The sequence below is a fragment of the Rhinopithecus bieti genome, unplaced genomic scaffold (assembly GCF_001698545.2).
Source record: "Rhinopithecus bieti isolate Rb0 unplaced genomic scaffold, ASM169854v2 scaffold_25394, whole genome shotgun sequence".
Lineage (NCBI taxonomy): Eukaryota > Metazoa > Chordata > Mammalia > Primates > Cercopithecidae > Rhinopithecus > Rhinopithecus bieti.
In genome coordinates, this window is record NW_016811676.1 from 738,674 (window position 1) to 756,241 (window position 17,568).

At 45.2% G+C, this 17,568-nt stretch overlaps 1 long non-coding RNA gene across 1 annotated transcript; it reads right to left on the reverse strand.

Moving 5' to 3' along the window:
- Positions 1 to 2,438: 2,438 nt before the first annotated feature.
- Positions 2,439 to 9,168, reverse strand: LOC108543826 (uncharacterized). Its single transcript, XR_001889675.1, has 3 exons — positions 9,126 to 9,168; positions 7,006 to 7,248; positions 2,439 to 2,917 (listed from the first exon to the last, which is right to left on the reverse strand). It is a non-coding gene; the product is annotated as an uncharacterized LOC108543826 (long non-coding RNA).
- Between the last annotated feature and the right edge of the window lie 8,400 nt (positions 9,169 to 17,568).

A 17,568-nucleotide genomic window follows, 5' to 3' on the forward strand; every position in this document is an offset into this window, starting at 1 on the left:
CCATTTATATAAAATGTCCACAGAAAGACAAATTTCTAGTGACAGAAAACAAAACAGTTGTTTAGTGCTGGAAGTGGGAGCAAGGATTAACTGTAAATCAGCACAAGAAAACTTTTTGGGGTGATGGAAATATTCTAAAACTGGATTATGGTGTTAGTTACATAATTCTAGAAATGCACTAAAATCTTTGAAATGTACAGTGCCAATGGGTGAATACATAGTATATAAATAACATCCCAATAAGTTGTTTTTTTAAAAGCATAGACTCTTATATTTAGACAGTATTTGTATCTTTTATTTAGCTACTCAGTCACTACAGGAATAATACATTTTTTGGGGGGTGGAGAGCATGACAAAGTTTAAATTTTTAAGAAGTAACCCAAAGGAAAACATTCTAAAGAAATCTTTCAGTTTCTTCCCTGAGACCTCTTAGTTTTTTACTCTCCTTGGTTTATTCATTAAAGCCCTGTCTTCTGAAGATGTGCAGTGACCTCTGAGTCATCAGTCACTTAGAGGTAAAGAGGTCCCAGGTGTACTTTTAGAATAATGGGTTCAATTCCAAAGTAACACACGAAGGGAGGACCTATTCTCTACATCCAGGTCATGAGTAGGCTAGACCTTCCTGTCCTGCATTCAAAGTGAGTATCTGGAATTACTTGAAACTCCAAGATTAGGTTGTTAAACAACATGGTAAGACCAATAGCCAAATTTAAGTTAGGTGTAAGACTGAGGGCTTCAGATGTCAACAATACCAAACCATAATAGTCACCACTGTCATAAAGTTGGCTCTCTCCAGATGTATCAACAGTACACCTGGAAAGTCCATCATTTTCCATAATTTTTTACAATAATATACTGGTCCCTAGCAACAATTACAGTTACCATATAGATGATTAAAAGACACTAACTTTTTTTATTTTAAAATGCAGTTTTTATCAACATACAACAGATACAGAAAAGCAAGCATATCATAAGTGCTCAATGAATTTTCAAAGGTAACATCCCTTCTATAACACCAACAAGCTTGAGAAATAGATCACCATCACCCTGGAAGCCCCTCCAAGCCCCTCCCAGCTACCACACTTACTCTCTTCCTCAAAGATAACCACTATTCTGACTCTTCACACCATACATTTGTTGCCCAGTTCTGAACTTTATATAAATGGAATCAACCACACTCTATGCACTCATTTTTTTCTGGTTTATTTTACACTGTACATAAATCAACCATAGTCTCTTGTAGGAATATATCAACTGTTTATTTATTCATTCTATTAATGATGTACATTTGTATTGCTTCCAGGGTTTTTGGCTGCTATGAATAATGCTGCTATGAACACTTTAGGGTTTGTTTTTTTTGTGCATATCTGTGGACGTTTCTGTTGAGAATATATCTGGGAGTGGATGTTGGCTGCTAGGGTATATGTATGGTTAGCTTTAGTATACATCATTTTATTTTTGCCAAAATCTAGAAAGCTACTTGAAGTGACGTTAAGTGTAAACATACCTAAACGGAGAAATTTCCTAAATGTAAACACACATTCATTCTTCATCAGAACTAACCCAAGCAAACACTGTCACGGGCAGGACAACTGAGTATCAGTCACAAAGTTAGTGGAGTGTGATGTCTCACACTCCATCACCTCTGTGGGGTTCAGGCCTTGGGAAGTGAGCCCCACATGAACTTCCTGGCACTCCTGCCAGCTCCCTTTAGTGGAGTGTGGATGAACAAGGCTCATAGCCCTGCCTTCGCTTTGATACAATGAAAACCTTAGGTGTGTTCAATTTCCCCTAAGGTCTGGAAATCAATTTATCTTTTTTCCTTCTTTTCTTTTCTTTTGTCTTTTCTTTTTTTTTTTTTTTTTTTTTTTTTTTTTTTTTTTTTTTTTTTTTTGAGACGGAGTCTCGCTCTGTTGCCCAGGCTGGAGTGCAGTGGCGCAATCTCGGCTCACTGCAAGCTCCATCTCCCGGGTTCCCGCCATTCTCCTGCCTCAGCCTCCCGAGTAGCTGGGACTACAGGCGCCCGCCACCACGCCCGGCTAGTTTTTTGTATTTTTAGTAGAGACGGGGTTTCACCGTGTTAGCCAGGATGGTCTCGATCTCCTGACCTCGTGATCCGCCCGTCTCGGCCCCCAAAGTGCTGGGATTACAGGCTTGAGCCACCGCGCCCGGCCTCTTTTGTCTTTTCTTTTCTTTTTTTTTAGACAAGATCTGTCACCCAGGCTGGAGTGCAGTGGTGCATTCTTGGCTCACTGCAGCCTCAACCTCCTGAGTTCAAGTGATCCTACCACATCAGCCTCCCGAGTAGCTGGGACAAGAGGCACGTGCCACCACGACTGGCTGATTTTTGTATTATTATTATTATTATTATTATTATTTTTTTTTTTATAGAGTCAGGGTTTCACTATGTTGTCCAGGCTGGTCTCAAACTCCTGGGCTCAAGGGATCCACCTGCCTTGGCCTCCCAAAGTGCTGGAATTTTACAACTTATTTTTCTTTAAAAAACAAAAAAGCCCGGTGTAATTATTAGCACACAGTACCAGGCTGAGTCTCTCAGTTCCTGGAGGACACTTGTCTGCTGCTTTTGGGAACTTGGTGGTCCTTTCCTTCTGGGCAGGGCTAAAAGCTCTTGCCCGTGACTGGTTCTTCCTGGTGGCTGTGGGCTCATAATCTACCTCATGTCAGAACCCACCTCTGATAGGATTTGAAGCCAGGGCACCTGGATTCAGCTCACAATGCTTCTAGTAGAATTTTTTTCACGGTCCAGGCTAGTCTGAATAATCCAGTGTTTGTTCCCAGTGAAACTTTCCAGGGAGTTTCTCCATCTGTTTCACTTCATGGTCTCTGATCTGGGTGTCCACTTGGGTTTCAGGAAGACTTTCTGTGAACATGAGGATCCCTTTGGCTTGCCGCCTATCTGTGGAAGTTGAAGCGTTAGTCAGAATTCCAACCTCAGAGGCTTTTACACCCTAATGGGACAGACTGCAGAGAGGGCTCTATCTTGTTTTCTTTTAAATTCTCTTTAAATTTTGATTCCTTCTGTAGCTGCTTGTTCTCTTCCATGTGTCTGGGGCATTTTTTTTTTTTTTTTTTTTTGAGGCGGAGTCTCGCTCTGTCGCCCAGGCTGGAGTGCAGTGGCGCGATCTCAGCTCACTGCAAGCTCCGCCTCCCGGGTTCACGCCATTCTCCTGCCTCAGCCTCCCGAGTAGCTGGGACAGGCGCCCGCCACCGCGCCCGGCTAATTTTGCCACCGCGCCCGGCTAATTTTTTGTATTTTTAGTAGAGACGGGGTTTCACCATGGTCTCGATCTCCTGACCTTGTGATCCGCCCGCCTCGGCCTCCCAAAGTGCTAGGATTACAGGCATGAGCCACCGCGCCCGCCCGGCCGGCATTTGTTAGTATACAGAAGAAACAGCTTCTTGAATAATGTCCATTATAGCTTTGTATTTAAATAACAAAGACTTCCTCCCTCTGCCTTCCCCTCCCCTCTCCTCCCCTCCCCTCACCTCCCTTCCCCTTCCCTTCCCTTCCCTTCCCTTCCCTTCCCTTCCCGTCTCACAGGGCTTGCTCTGTTGCCCAGGCTGTAGTACACTGGTGTGATCATAGCTCACTGCAGCCTAGAGCTCCTAGGCTCACGCAATCCTCCTGCCCCAGCCTCCCAAGTAGCTGGAACTACAGGCACGTACCACCACGCCCAGCTAACTTTTAAATTTTATTTTTTTATAGACAGGATGTCTTGCTATGTTGCCCAGGCTGGTATTGAACTCCTGGCCTCAAACAATCTTCCTGCCTCTGCCTCCTAAAGTTCTGGGATTACAAACATGAACCACTGCACCCGGCCTATTTTATTTCTTTTCTACCATACTTCAAGGCTGCACTAGAGCAGCTGCAATGCTGGCTTTTAGCATTGGAGAACTTACCATATGCTCCTTACTTTCTGGTTTTGCTTGCTTTAAAAGTTGCTACAACTTTTGACATTCTTATTTGCTGGCGGTAGAGAAGAACTTATATTCTCCAAGCTCAGATGTGCTTCCTGAATTTGGCCCTACTTTTTATGTTTGTATAAACCATTGACATGTACTAAAACTACTCGGGGCATGACTCGTGAAAAATTTGTCATTTGTCACATGGCAAATATTCACTACAAACATATAGAACAACCAATCACCTACTTGCTTAGGTTTAAAATGGAAATAAATTATTTTGGATTCTATATTTTGGGATAACTTAACGTTTTAAAAGTATTACTTATTGCAGGCTGGGCGCAGTGTCTCATGCCTGTAATCCTACCACTTTGGGAGGCCAAGGCAGGCGAATCACTTCAGTTCAGGAGTTTAAGACTAGCCTGGGCAATATAGCAAAACCTGATCTTTACAAAAAATACAAAAATTAGCCAGGTGTGGTTGTGTGTGCCTATAGTCCCAGCAACTTGGGAGGCTGAGGGAGGATCGTTTGAGCCTGGGAGACGAAGGCTATGGTGAGCTGAGATCGTGCCACTGCACTCCAGCCTGGGCGACAGAATGAGACCCTGTCTCAAAAAAAAGAGTATTGTTTATTGATTGCATAAGATGCAATACAATGAATACAAATCACTTAGCATTAGGAGGCTAATTAGGCAATATGAGGGGGAATGGCTTTATCAAGAGACCAACCAGGTCAATTTTCTCAGATTTTAGGTCAGTTTCGGGATATGTTTGGGATGACCCTTATATGGGTGACTTAGGTAGCTTTTTGATTGTTGTTACCAGTTTTCATTCATTCATTTTTTTTTTAAATAGCTGTATTGAGATAGAATTCACATACTTTATAATTCACCCATTTAAAGTATACAATTCAATGGCTTTTAGTATTTTCACTGATACATGCAATCATCACCACAGTCAATTTTAAAACATTTTATCACTTCAAAAGACAAACCTTTTGATGGGCGCAGCACACCAACATGGTACATATATACGTATGTAACAAACCTACACGTTGTGCACATGTACCCTAGAACTTGAAGTATAATTTAAAAAAAAAGAAAAGGAAGAAAAGCATCCTGGCCCAACATTATGCACTTCCCTCTTTTACTTGTTGAATCCTAAAGAAACAAATGTCTCCTGTTCCTTTGTTTAAATGAAATGGCAAAACCATTACCCTTTCTCCTTTTTCACACTCTTCTGCCAGTTCTTAAAAAAGTGACCATGAAAATGAGCACAATTATTTTTCCACACACAGGAGCAGACCACAAAGCTCATCCTAATAGTTGTTTCATTTGTCAGTTATTTAAGTTACCCAAAGTACTTTCAGCATGACCTGAACTTCACCAAGCATGTCACCTCAGACAAGCCATCACAATGGTCCTTTTAGTTTTTGTCTCATATAGTCAACAACAAAACATTTAAAATGTGACAAGAAGATAACATTAGGTAGAGTAAAAATAACATATAAAGCTTCAATTTCCTTTTGGCTGGGTGAGGTGGCTCACGCCTGTAATTCCAGCACTTTAGGAGGCTGAGGCAGGTGGACCACCTGAGGTCAGGAGTTCGAGACCAGCCTCACCAACATGATGAGACCCCCCCCATCTCTACTAAACATATAAAAAATTAGCTGGGCATGGTGGTGGGTGCCTGTAATCCCAGCTACTCGGGAGGCTGAGGCAGGAGAACTGCCTGAGCCAGGGAGGCAGAGGTTGCAGTGAGCTGAGATTGTGCCACTGCACTCCAGCCTGGGCAAGAAGAGCAAAACTCCATCTCAAACAAACAAAACCCCCCAAAACTTCAAGATAGCCTCTAGATAGCCAAGGCTGACCTAGTTGTTACTGAAGAACAAGCTCTTCAAAATTCTGATCCAAATAAAAGAAAACATTATTTTGTATTAGCCAAAGAAGTACCTTGATTTAACCACATTGGCAGTGACATCCAAGCTCACAATAGGTTTTTGCTTTTGCAACTTCTCCAGGAAGGACAGATATTCAGCTCTCATTTGGAATCAGCCTGCGAAGAATTCCTATCAAGGTTCTCACTTGTCCTATTGCAGACACCTTTGGGGCCTATGCCCCAATTATTTCTCTCTTTTTCAAGGACCGTCCCCCAGTGCAAGCGGGAAGCCAACCAGGGAACACAGCTGAGCCTATAATACGAACATCGAGGAGCTAGGATAGATAGACACATTTGGCCATAAGGACTGGGGAGCAGAGAAAGTTGATCTGTAGCGGGGCATGAAATGAAACAGCTGTGGTTGGAGGAACAGAGATGAGCAGCTGAGAGACCTGTTAGCTAGCTATTAGGTTGGTGTAAAAGTCAGAGACGATTTTGCCACTAAAAGTAATGGCAAAATCTGCAATGACTTTTGCACCAACCTAACAGTTATTTGTTCCTTTGTATTTCTGATCCCAGCTGCCTTCCTGACATGGGTTGCATGAGAGACACTTGCGTCTTTGAAACAACAACAAGAATAATACTTACATAATCACGTAACACTTGTTGAATCCTTCCTACGCACCATGTGCTGGTCTAAGTATTTTGCTCGTTTCATCCTCACAACAGCCCTGTGACATAACTACCATTTTCATCACCATTTGACAGCTGAGGATACTGAGGTGCATGTGATTGATAACTTGCTCAACTCTCATAGGGGCCCCATGGGGACCAGTATCCGGGTCCCCAGGGCTCTGTGGGTGGCATCCAGGAGAGGTGGCCTTGCCAGAGGATGCTGAGGGAGAAGCAAGGACCACAGAGCTGTGTATTAGCCTGAGGGAGGTCCCCAGAGGTGGAAAAAGAGCATGCCTCCAGGTAAATGAGCATTCCTCAAGTAAGCGTTAGTGTCACTGTTCTGTCCTCACTGCCACCCACTGTCCTCCCCATCAGTGGGCTGGAAAGGACAGGTCTGGAGCCAAAGAGGGGGTTTGTGGTTACAGCCTCTCCCGCTAGCAGGCCCGGGTGAGGGCCTCCTGGCCTGGGGCCTCGGGGTAGCGATGCTGTCCCTCCTGCCACAGCCTTTGCAAAGTTGTCCCCTCTCACCTGACAACTCTGGAGGCAGGCCTGAGCAGGTGGAGCAGCAGCCGAGGCAGGCGGGTGTCAGTTGCTGCAGGCAGCTCTGGGGAAGTGTTGGGCATTTCGTCTTCCACAGAGCTGAGTGTGGTTGATTCCACCTAGGATGGCCAGGCAGCCTCATCATACCGGAAGGGGTGGTTGGAAATTTAGTGTTGAGCTGCCCAGGGCCATGAAGGTGGCAGTGGCCACACATTCAAAAGCTGAGGTGCCCTGGGGAAGAACAAACAGACAACTCACTAATCCACTTAAAACCCTGAGCTAGGCCAGGTGCAGTGGCTCACGCCTGGAATCCCAGCACTTTGGGAGGCCGAGGTGGGTGGATCAGTTGAGGTCAGGAGTTTGAGACCAGCCTGGCCAACAGGGAGAAACCCTGTCTCTACTGAAAACACAAAAATTAGCCAGGCATGGTGGGGCATACCTGTAATACCAGCTACTCGGGAGGCTGAGGCAGGAGAATCACTTGAACTTGGGAGGTGAAAGTTGCTGTGAGCCGAGATTGCACCACTGCACTCCAGCCTGGGCAACAGTGAGACTCTGTCTCAAAAAAACCAAACCAAAACAAAACCCTGAGCTGAAACCAACGCAGACTTACATTTCAAATAGTACGGAAACTGGCATGGGGCCAGCTTTGCCAGGCCACCTGCATAGTCTGTTTGCATGGGCTGGCTTGGCCCTGAGGTCTTCAGGTGGGTGACTATCTTGAGAATGGGCTGAGGACATCCTGAGACTTGCCTGGAAGAACCTGGCTGGGGACACGGACCGGCCTGAGAGTCAGCCCCAGGGTCCTCCTCCCCCAGGGATGACCCGGTCCGTTTGCTTTTCTGAGTCAGTTTCCCTGTGACCATTCCTTTTCCCTCTGCTCTGGGGGTGCAGTAGCCTGCCTTCTCTCTTCATAGCTGCCATCAGCCTCTGGTCTCTTGGGGACCGCTCCGCTCCACACCTAGAGCTGCCTGAGGAAGAGATTTGAGGCCCTTGCCCCTACTGCCTTCTGTCCTGGACCAGATGCATCAGGCAGAGCCATGTGCAATGCTGATATGTGACCACTTTGACCTATGAAAATGACTTTCCCATAGGTCAATTTGGATATAGTCTTTTTTTCTTTTCTTTCTTTCTTATTTATTTATTTATTTATTTATTTATTTATTTATTTATTATGAGACAGTGTCTCGCTCTGCCGCTCAGAGAGGATTCAGGCCGGCTCATTGCAATTTCTGCCTCCCAGGTTCAAGCAGTTCTCCTGCCTCAGCCCCCCAAGTAGCTGAGACTACAGACACACACCACCACACCTGACTAATTTTTCTATTTTCGGTAGAGACAGGGTTTTGCCATGTTGCCCAGGCTGGTCTCGATTTCCTGAGCTCAAGCGATCCACCTGCCTCAGCCTCCCAAAGTGCTGGGATTACAGGCGCGAGCCACCGTGCCTGGCCTGGACATAGCCTTTGTTATTTGAAATATCTTCGGCTGGGCGCAGTGGCTCAAGCCTGTAATCCCAGCACTTTGGGAGGCCGAGACGGGCGGATCACGAGGTCAGGAGATCGAGACCACCCTGGCTAATACGGTGAAACCCCGTCTCTACTAAAAAAATACAAAAAACTAGCCGGGCGCGGTGGTGGGCGCCTGTAGTCCCAGCTACTCCGGAGGCTGAGGCAGGAGAATGGCGGGAACCCGGGAGGCGGAGCTTGCAGTGAGCTGAGATCCGGCCACCGCACTCCAGCCTGGGCGACAGAGCGAGACTCCGTCTCAAAAAAAAAAAAAAAAAAAAGAAATATCTTCCTACTAATTGTGATAGGAAAATAAACAGAAAGAAACAAAAACAAAAATAGTGGGCACATAGACTCTCTAGAGATGGTAAAGCATATTATTTTTCTGTCTGGGCCTGCGTTTCCTGGGCCTTTTATTAACAGTGAACTTTGTGGCTGGGCACGGTGGCTCATGCCTGTAATCCCAGCACTTTGGGAAGTTGAGGCAGGCAGATCACCTGAGGTCAGGAGTTAAAGACCAGCCTGGCCAACATGGTGAAACCCCGTCTCTACTAAAAATACAAAAATTAGCTGGGTGTGGTGGCACACCCCTGTAATCTCACTTACTTGGGAGGCTGAGGCAGAAGAATCACTTCAACTCAGGAGGCAGAGGTTTCAGTGAGCTGAGATCGTGCCACTGTACTCCAGCCTGGGCGACACAGCAATGCTCCACCTCAAAAAAAAGATAGGGAATTCTGAGAATGTCTCCCAAGGCTACCACGCCTTCCAATTTGGCTGGACCAGATGGCTTCCCTCAGACAGCAGGCGGGCCAGGCCCAGGCTCACAGAATCCCCATCCTGGGGCTCAGTCTCCGGTTCTCCTCTTCTGGTCTCTCCTGGCTGTGCTTTCATTCTGCAGCCCTCTCTTGGTCCTGCCCTGACTCTCCCCGCCCTCCCCACAAATGCCCCCAAGGAGTCCCACAGCTCAGGCTTCCTGTCTGACCTTGCGGTCACCTCCTCCCTGTGTCCTGGAGGCTCCTGGGTCCAGCCCCCACCCCTGGCCCATTGCTCTCTGTCCTGAGTGTTTTGCCCACAACATTTTTCCTGGCCGGGCTGGAAGTCCAGAAAAGTTCAGTTTCCTTATCTGCGCTGCGGCTTTCTCTTGAAGTCAGGTGTCATACACAGCAGGGGCCAAACTTGGAAGCCTGGCAGGCTTGACTTGCTGCCTCCTGTCTTTCTCCTATTCCTGAGCCCCTGCAGAGGCCGTGTCTATTTCAGGCATGAGTCCCTGCTGGCCTTGCTCTGATACCTGGTCCAGGCTGCACGCTGCTTAGGGACCTGCACTGGCAGAGGACAGAGGACAGCCAGCCACCCCCCGGAAATCTGCCTCCTCGGGGTCTCTCTCCGTCTCCCCTCAGGTGGCCTGCCCCCTACCCAGGTACCCCCATCAACGGGCCCCATCGGAATTTCCATCCAGGACCCTCACAGGGAATCTGGTTAGAGATCAGAGGGGCTGCCAGGCAGAAAAGGGGCACAGCCCATGCTGAGCAGTCCTGAGATAAAGGGTGGATTCTGCCTGGGCAGCGGCCACTGCCCTGGGCCTCTCCTGACTGCCATGAGCCTGGACAGCAGGAGTCGTCCTTGTGCCCCTGTGGGTCCCCAGAATGCTTGCAGACTTCACAGCCTGTACCCTGCCAGTGGGCCAAGAGTGACCAACCCAGCCAAACATCCTGTGGACCCCTCTTTCCATATGCTTTCCTTTGTCACTGGCTGCTTGTTCATTGAACCACTTGAGTTATTCACTAAGAATACACTGAATACCTACTATGTGCCAGGTACCATTCTAGGCCTTAGGGACATAGTGGTGAATAGGACAGGTGACCCTCCCCCTCCCCCCAGAGCTCAAAGTCTAGTGGGAACACAAGTAATGAAACCAATGATTCTCTAAGTGGGATCTGCGTGCTGGGGCCCCACCACGGCCTGTGTTACCAGCCTCGGATGAGGTGGCCAGGAGTTGAGAGAAATGTTTCATTGTTGCCGAAGGTCTTTACATATTACAGAAAGTTGCTGTAAATCATTTACAAAAGATGATTTAGGCAGGTTTAAATTAGGCGATTCGAGCAGGGATCATTATGGTGGATCGGAGACAGGACTAGATTGTAGCTCCAACTCGGACGGACAGAGCAGCGTGCGGAGGCTTGCATAGTGAATTTTAGCTCCAGGTTGACTGCAAGAACAAACCGGCAATCTCGGGAGAACCCACAGACTCTCTGAAGGAAGCAGACTGCTCCTGCAGGACATGGGAGACACCCCAAATACTGTGAGCGCCCCAACTGCAGAAGTGGGAAAGGGAGATCCTTTTCTCCTGAACACACACCCAAACTGGAGAAACTGAAGGTCTGTTTGCGGGAGAAGTTTCTGACCTTACCTGGAGCTCAGTCAAGTTAGAGAGCCAAGTGAAATACAGGGGTAGAGAAAGCAGTGGGAAAGGCCTTGGGAGCTTGCTGGGTCCCCACGCAGGCCATTCCTGCCTGGCACCACAGGGACCCATTGGGAGGGCAGCTAGAGGAGTCAGTGGAAATGCCACAGGGAGAAGGAAATCTCCAGGTGAACTGGGGCGAGAAGCCTCCTAGCCAGAACTCAGGGGATGGCATGAATCCAGTGTGCAGACTCCACAGGCAGGGGAAGAACCATGCCCTTTTCTTTTGCAGCTGGGAGGCAAGGAGCCTGGGGCAAGTTCTCAAGCCTGGGTTGCCCACTGCCTGGAAACAGACTTGGGGCTGTTAGAGGGGCATGGTGGGAGTGAGACTGGCTCTTTGTATTGCGTGGGAGCTGGGTGAGGCCTGTAACTGCCGGCTTTCCCTTACTTCCCTGACAACCTGCATGACTCAGCAGAGCAGCCATAATCCTCCTAGGTATACAACTCCACTGACCTGGGAACCTCACCCCCATCCCCCAAAGCAGTCGCAGCAAGACCCACCCAAGGAGAGTCTGAGCTCAGACACACCTAGCCCTGCCCCCACCTGGTGGCCCTTCCCTACCCACCCTGGTAGTGAAGACAAAGGGCATATGCTCTTGGGAATTCTAGGGCCCCACCCACTGCTGGTTCCTCTCCACACTACCACAGCTGATGCTCTCTGGAAAGCGCCACTTCCCAGCAGGAGGCCAACCAGCACAAAAGTAGAGCATTAAACCACCAAAGCTAAGAATTCTCATGGAGTCCACTGCACAGCCCCCCAGCTCCACTGGAACAGGTGCTGGTACCCACGGCTGAGAGACCCATAGATGGTTCACATCCAGGACTCTGTGCAGACAACTCCCAGTGCCAGCCTGGAGCCAGGCACACTTGCTGGGTGGCTAGACCCAGAAGACAGGCAACAGTCACTGCAGTTCAGCTCACAGGAAGTCACATCTGTAGGAAAAGGGGAAGAGTACTACAACAAAAGAACATCTAGTGGAACAAAAGAATCTGAACCACAGCCTTCAGCCCTAGACCTTCCCTCTGACAGAGCCTACCCAAATGAGAAGGAACCAGAAAACCAACTCTGGTAATATGACAAAACAAGGCTCTTTAACACCCCCTGCCCCAAAAGAAAAAATCACACTAGTTCCAGCAATGGATCCAAACTAAGAAGAAATCCCTGATTTACCTGAAAAAGAATTCAGGAGGTTAGTTATTAAGCTAATCAGGGAGGCACCAGAGAAAAGCGAATCCCGGTGCAAGGAAATCCAAAAAACAATACAAGAAGTGAAGGGAGAAACATTCAAGGAAATAGATAGCTTAAAGAAAAAACAATCAAAACTTCAGGAAACATTGGATACACTTACAGAAATGCAAAAAACTCTAGGAAGTCTCAGCAATAGAATTGAACAAGTAGAAGAAAGAAATTCAGAGCTTGAAGACAAGGTCTTCGAATTAACCCAATCCAACAAAGACAAAGGAAAAAGAATACGAAAATATGAACAAAGCCTCCATGAAGTCTGGGATTATGTTAAACAACCAAACCTAAGAATAATCAGTGCTCCTGAGGAAGAAGAGAATTCTAAAAGTTTGGAAAACATATTTGGGGGAGTAATTGAGGAAAACTTCCCCAGCCTTGCTAGAGACCTAGACATCCAAATACAAGAAGCTGAAAGAACACCTGGAAAGTTCATTGTAAAAAGATCATTCCCTAGGCACACTGTCATCAGGTTATCCAAAGTTAAGACAAACGGAAGAATCTTAAGAGCTATGAGACAGAAGCACCAGGTAACCTATGAAGGAAAACCTATCAGATTAACAGCAGATTTCTCAGCAGAAACCCTACAAGCTAGAAGGGATTGGGGCCCTATCTTCAGCCTCCTCAAACAAAACAATTATCAGCCAAGAATTCTGTATCCAGAGAAACTAAGCATCATATATGAAGGAAAGATACAGTCTTTTTCAGACAAACAAATACTGGGAGAATTTGCCATTACCAAGCCACCACTACAAGAGCTGCTAAAAGGAGTTCTAAATCTTGAAAGAAATCCTGGAAACACATCAAAACAGAACCTGTTTAAAGCATAAATCACACAGGACCTATACAACAAAAATACAAGTTAAAAAGCAGAAACAAAAAACAAAAAAACCAAAGCACACAGGCAACAAATAGCATGATGAATGCAATGGTACCTCATATCTCAATACTAACATTGAATGTAAATGGCTTAAATGCTCCACTTGAAAGATACAGGACTGCAGAATGGATAAAAACTCACCAACCAACCATCTGCCGCCTTCAGGAGACTCACCTAACACATAAGGACTCATATAAACTTAAAGGGGTGGAAAAAGGCATTGCATGCAAATGGACCCCAAAAGCGAGAAGGGGTAGCTATTCTTATTTCAGAAAAAACAAACTTTAAAGCAACAGCAGTTAAGAGACAAAGAGGGACATCATATAATGGTAAAAGGCCTTGTCCAACAGGAAAATATCACAATCTTAAACATATATACACCTAACACTGGAGCTCCCAAATTTATGAACAATTAAGAATAGACCTAAGAAATGAGATAGACATCAACACAATAATAGTGGGGGACTTCAGTACTCCACTGACAGCACCAGACAGGTCATCAAGACAGAAAGTCAACAAAGAAACAAATGAATTTAAACTATACCTTGGAACAAATGGGCTTAACAGGTATATACAGAACACTTCATCCAGCAACCACAGAATGCACATTCTATTCAACAGTGCATGGAACTTTCTCCAAGACAGACCATATGATAGGCCATAAAATGAGCCTCAAATAATTTAAGGAAATTTGAAATTATATCAAGCACTCTCTCAGACCATAGTGGAATAAAACTGGATATAAAGTCCAAAAGGAACCTTCAAAACCATGTAACTACATGAAAATTAAATAACCTGCTCCTGAATGAGCTTTGGGTCAAAAACAAAATCAAGATGTAAATTAAAAAATTATTCGAACCGAACAACAATAATGACACAACCTATCAAAACCTTGGGGATACAGCAAAGGCCGTGCTAAGAGGAAAGTTCATAGCCCTAAACACCTACAAGAAAAAGACTGAAAGAGCACAAATTGACAATCCAAGGTCACACCTCAAGGACTAGAGAAAAAAGAACAAACCAAACTCAAACCCAGCAGAAGAAAGGAAATAATCAAGATCAGAGCAGAAATAAATGAAATTGAAACAAACAAACAAACAAATACAAAAGATAAATGAAACAAAAAGCTGGTTCTTTGAAAAGATAAATAAAATTGATGACCATTAGCAAGATCAACCAAGGAAAGAGAGAAAATCTAAATAACCTCATTAAGAAATGAAACAGGAGATATTGCAACTGACACCACGGAAATACAAAAGGTCATTCAAGGCTACTGTGAATACCTTTACGCACATAAACTAGAAAACCTAGAAGAGATGGATAAATTCCTGGAAAAACACAACCCTCCAAGCTTCAATCAGGAAGAATTAGATACCCTGAACAGACCAATAACAAGTAGCAAGACTGAAATGGTAATAAAAAAATCTACCAACAAAAAAAGGTCCAGGATCAGATGGATTCACAGGAGAATTCTACCGGACATTCAAAGAATTGGTACCAATCCTTTTGACACTATTCCACAAGATAGAGAAAGAAGGAACCCTCCCTAATTCATTCTATGAAGCCAGCATCACCCTAAGACAAAAACCAGAAAAGGACATAACCAAAAAAGAAAACTACAGACCAATATCCCTCATGAACATAGATGCTAAAATCCTTAATAAAATACCAGCTAACTGAATCCAACAGCATATCAAAAAAATAATCCACCATGATCAAGTGGGTTTCATACCAGCGATGCAGGGATGGTCTAACATCCGCAAGTCAATGCATGTGATGCACTACATAAACAGAATTAAAAACAAAAATCATGGCCGGGTGCGGTGGCTTATGCCTGTAATCCCAGCACCTTGGGTGGCTGAGGCGGGTGGATCGCCTGAGGTCAGGAGTTCAAGACCAACCTGATTAACATGGTGAAACTCTGTCTCTACTAAAAAATATTTTTAAAATGAGCTGGGTGTTGTGCTGGGCACCTGTAATCCCAGCTATATGGGAGGCTGAGGCAGGAGAATCGCTTGAACCCAGGAGGCAGAGGTTGCAGTGAGCCGAGATCACACTATTGCACTCCAGCCTGGGTGACATGAGCGAAACTCCGTCTCAGAAAAAAAAAAAAATCACATGATCATCTTGATAAATGCAGAAAAAGCATTAGACAAAATCCAGCACCGCTTTATGATTAAAACTCTCAGAAAAATCAGCATACGAGGGACATACCTCAATGTAATAAAGGCCATCCACAGCCCACATAGTACTGAATGGGGAAAAGTTGAAAGCATTCCCTCTGAGAACTGGAACAAGAGAAGGATGCCCACTCTCACCACTCCTCTTCAACACTGTAATGGAAGTCCTAGCCAGAGCAATCAGACAAGAGAAAGAAATAAAGGGCAGGCCAGGTGCGGTGGCTCACGCCAGTGATCCCAGCACTTTTGGAGGCCAAGGCAGGCGGATCACGAGGTCAGGAATTTGAGATCTGCCTGACCAACATGGTAAAACCCCCTATCTACTAAAAATACAAAAATTAGCCAGGTGTGGTGGTGTGCTAGGAGGCTGAGGCAGGAGAATTGCTTGAACCCGGGAAGTGGAGGTTGTAGTGAGTCAAGATCGTGCCACTGTACTCCAGCCTGGGTGACAGAGCGAGACTCTGTCTCAAAAAAAGAAAAAAAAAAAAAGAAATAATGGGCATCCAAATTGGTAAAGAGGACGTCAAACTGTCCCTGTTTGCTGGTGATATGATCATTTACCTTGAAAACCCTAACGACTCCTCCAGAAAGCTCCCAGAACTGATCAAATAATTCAGCACAATTTCTGGATACAAGATTAATGTACACAAATTAGTAGCTCCTCTATATACCAACAGCCACCAAGCAAAGAATCAAATCAAGAACTCAACCCCTTTACAATAGCTGGGAAAAAAAAAACAAAAAACTTAGGAATATACCTAATCAAGGAGTCTAAAGACCTCTACAAGGAGAACTACAAAACACTGCTGAAAGGAATCACAGGCTGGGCGCGGTGACTCACGCCTGTAATCCCAGCACTTTGGGAGGCTGAGGCAGGCGGATCACCTGAGGTCAGGAACTTGAGACTAGCCTGGCTAATACGGTGAAACCCCATTTCTACTAAAAATACAAGAAATTAGTCGAGTGTGATGGTGTGCGCCTATAATCCCAGCTACTCGGGAGGCTGAGGCAGGAGAATTGCTTGAACCCAGAAGGCGGAGGTTGCAGTGAGCTGAGACTGCACCACTGCACTCCAGCTTGGGCAACAAGAGCAAAACTCAGTCTCAAAAAAAAATTGAAAAAAAAATCACAGAGGACATAAACAAACGGAAACACAACCCATGCTCATGGATGAGTAGAACCAATATTGTGAAAATGACCATACTGCCACAGGCAATCTACAAATTTCACGCAATCCTCATCAAAATACCACCATAATTCTTCACATAATTAGAAAAAAACAATTCTAAATTAATATGGAACCCAAAAAGGGCCCACAAGTCAAACCAAGACTAAGCAAAAAGAACAAATCTGGAGGCATCATGGTACTTGATTTCAAAATACTATAAGGTCATAGTCATCAAAACAGTATGATGCTGGTATTAAAATAGGAACATAGATCAATGGAAAAGAATAGAGAACCCAGAAGTAAACCCAAATACTTGTAGCCAACTGACCTTCAACAAAGCAAACAAACACATAAAGTGGGGAAACGATACCCTTTTTAACAAATGGTGCTGGGATAATTGGCTAGTCACATGTAGGAGAATGAAACTGGATCCCCATCTTTCACCTTTTACAAAAATCAACTCAAGATCAAGGACTTAAATCTAAGACCTGAAGACTATAAAAATTCTAGAAGATAACACTGGGAAAATCCTTCTAAACATTGGCTTTGGCAAGGATTTCATGACCAAGAACCCAAAAGCAAATGCAATAAAAACAAAGATAAATAGTTGGGACTTAATTAAACTAAAGAGCTTTTTGCACAGCAAAAGTAACAGTCAGCAGAGTAAACAGATAACCTACAGAGTGGGAGTAAATCTTCACAATCTATGCATCTGACAAAGAACTAGTATCCAGAATCGCCAGGCGTGGTGGCTCACACTTGTAATCCCAGCACTTTGGGAGGCTGAGATAGGCAGATCACAAGGTCAGGAGTTCGAGACCAGCCTGGCCAACACAGTGAAACTCCATCTCTACTAAAAATACAAAAATCAGCTGGGTGTGGTGGCAGGTGCCTGTAACCCCAGCTACTTGGGAGGCTGAGGCAGGAGAATTGCTTGAACCCAGGAGGCAGATGTTGCAGTTAGCCAAGATCATACCACTGCACTCCAGCTGGGGCGACAGAGCTAGACTCTGTCTCAAAATAATAATAATAATAATAAAAAAATTAAAATAAAAAATAAAATATCCAGCATCTATAACAAACTTAAACAAATCAGTAAAAAAAAAAAAAAAAAAAAAAAAAA